Source organism: Phyllobates terribilis, unplaced genomic scaffold (assembly GCF_046119375.1).
Source record: "Phyllobates terribilis strain yellow unplaced genomic scaffold, ASM4611937v1 Scaffold_37__1_contigs__length_12642776, whole genome shotgun sequence".
In the NCBI taxonomy this organism is placed as follows: Eukaryota; Metazoa; Chordata; class Amphibia; order Anura; family Dendrobatidae; genus Phyllobates; species Phyllobates terribilis.
The window spans coordinates 1791229-1794518 of NW_027362797.1; positions in this window are offsets into that span (position 1 = coordinate 1791229).

The window sequence follows — 3290 nt, forward strand, 5'->3', positions numbered from 1 at the left end:
TTAGAAGTAGGATATCTATTTGGGTAGCACTTTTATTTTCTCTTTTTGTTTTTATCTACACCCATCTAGTCAGAGCCACCAGTTCTGAGTGTACTTAGCGCGGTAGTATTTGTGGTTGTTTTATTATTATTATTATTATTATTATTATTACATTGTGCAGGCAGATACACACAGAGCCTGCTTACTACCAGCAGCTTTTATATCCTGTGTGAAGCGCCAGTGTGTTTTTTAGTTTTTTATATATGTATAAAGGTTTTTCAGCCCATGCATGGGTATTACCAGTCTAAGAGACTGACTCCTTAATAATGGGAGAAAAATAAATCTGAGGCCCTCCTCTACATCTCTTCAAAGGGGTATTGAAGTGCCCCCTAATTATTGGCAGCCCATGATCTTAGTATATACTCCTTCATATTTTTTTTTAATAACATTTTTCTGAAGCCCTTCACTACATCTATTCAAAGTGGTATTGGAGTGCCTCCTAATTTTTGGCAGCCCATAAACTTTCTTATGAGGGTGTTTATGATGCCCTTAGGAACAATTTTTAGATGCCTACCTCTAACATTCCATAACATATATACAGTTGCATCTCACTAAATTGGCATATCATCAAAAAGTTAATTTATTTCAGTTCTTCAATACGAAACTCATATATTACAGTATTTTCCGGAGTATAAGACGACAGCGTGTATAAGACGACCCTCAACTTTTCCAGTTAAAATATAGAGTTTGGGATATACTCGCCATATAAGACTACCTCTCTTTTAACGCAAATACGGTAAAAATTAAAAAAAAAATCAGATTTGATTTCAATATGGTAATTTTAAAGTGATGAACCTTACCAGCGATTGGCTGGTTGTTGTATACAAATCCTGCTTGGATTGGTCAGCTCTCCCTGTCTCCAAGACTATCAGAGCGGTAGCGCATCCCTCAGGCCCTTGTATCATTACTGGTACCTCCTTCTCTGCCTCTCTGATCTCGCTCCTGAGGACTACAGTGAAGCATGCTTCACTAAGGCTAAGTGCCCACGTTGCGGAACTGAAGCATATTTTTTACGCTTCTCCCCGGCGGGAAAATCGCATGCGGATTTTACATGCGGTTTTCCCGCCAGGTAGAAGCGTTTGTGAGGCGTCTTTGCAGCGTCTTTGCATGCATTTCCGCATGCGGGTTATCAAGCACTTCTCCAAGTGATTTAAGCATTACTTGGAAAAGTGCTTGACAACTTGTTCACACTATATAAATCCATGCAAATCAGCATCAAAATGAGCATCGAAATACGCATCGAAATCAGGATCAAAACAGAGACCTAATAGAAAATAGGGGCGCAAGCATAAACATAGGAAAGAGGAGACACAATTACGGCACCAGATTTCTGAAATAAATCAATTCCAATATCCTTACTAAGAATGATTTAGATGTTTTGGAGAAAGGAATGAATTTTGTTCCGGAAAATAATGGGGACTTTTTTTCCATGATTTTGGATGTGATCAAATTTATAAGGAAACTCACTATTAAAAAACATTTCTATAATCAGGATCAGGAAATAACTGACATTAATGATATTTTGCTACCGGAGAATATTTATAAAGGACTTTCCTTTCAGCAACAGTTTTTCATTATACAACTGAATACCCTGTCAGATAATGACATGAAAGAAAACCTTGTGAATGATGGCATGCTTTCTTCTAGAATATCTAATGAGGATTTCTATCCCATACAGTCGAGAGCTCCCATCATGGATGATTTTTAGTTAATGGTAGAAAATGATTTTAAACAAATCTATTCTAAAAAAATCAGATAAGGATAATCTAACAAGGGGGGAAAGAAGAGCTCTAAATAATATAAAAAATAACCCCAATATTATAGTGAAGAATTCTGACAAAGGAGGGTCAGTGGTAGAATTGGATAAAGAGTTTTATGCTAGAGAGGTAAATAAGATTTTGAATGATGAACAGTCATACCGTAAGATAAGTTATGATCCCACACAGATTATAGGAGAAAAGTTGGATAAGATTTTACAAGAAGGGGTGGACCTGGGTATCTTGAATTTAAAGGAAAAGGATTATTTACAACCTAGTAATCCAAGAATACCGATTTTTCATGCGTTACCAAAAGCGCACAAGGACCAGTTTCCACCCCCTCTGAGACCTATAGTCTCAGGCATAGGTTCACTGCTGGAGAGATTGGGTTCATGGTTGGATGATAGGTTACAACTATTGGTAGTGATATCACCCAGTTATTTCAGAGACAGTAAGCGCGTTCTAACCATCATGAATGATGTGACATGGAGTGAGGATCTAACTTGGATGACCTGTGATGTCAGAACTTTATATTCCTGCATTCCGCACAGTTTGGCCATTCAAGCATTAACGGAACAACTAAATGCAAATTCTAATTACTCTGATGAAATGAAGGAATACATTCTTGATGTTACTCTTTTCTTGCTTCAAAATAATTACTACTTTACTATTGAAGCAAGAAAGGAAGAAATTTCCTTTTTAGATTTGAAATTAAAGGGTGATATTAATAACCATAGGGTGGAATGCAACCTTTTTTGTAATAAAATAGCTGGCAATTCTATATTGCACGCCTCGAGCCAGCACCCTAAACATGTTATTAGCAACATACCCATGTAAGAGGGAAGACCCGGGTGTAAGTACTTTCAGAGCAAGGGATCCGGAACTGCCGGGGCCGTACCTTCTGTTGCAGGGGGGAGACAGACTGCGAGCACAGGAGTCATGTGACTGGGAAGTGAGGAGTGTGTCCAGAGACATAGCTGGGAGGTCAGGTGATCAAGGGACTCCTGGTGTGACTAGAGAGAGGAAGAGATGAGGACGTTTTGCGCAGGAAAGCGGAGCTGAGTCCTGCGCAGGAGAACAGTGTGAGAGGGTCCAGACACAGACACTGCAGAGCAGTCCATCCTGGGAGCCCCTAGATCTAGCTTGCCGCTGGGGGCCATGCTCAGCAATCTCCCAAAGTTCACCCGGGGACAATATGATGCTGTGGGACTGGAATGAGAGAGTTAGGAGTATGTGACGTTTGCATCCGATGACCCCAGCTATGTAATCCGAAATAGCCTTACTTGACCTGGACGGCGAGGCCAGACAATCCGTGATGTACCGCCCTCCCCATGACCGGGATACTGTAGAAAAAGTGGTGCGGATATTGAAGGAGATGCATGGGGATCCTACCAATGTAGGAGAACTGAGGATATGGCTGTTTCACCTAGTGCAGCTGGAGGGGGAGACTGTGACGCAGTATGTTAATGCATTACAGAGGGTGCATGCCTATAT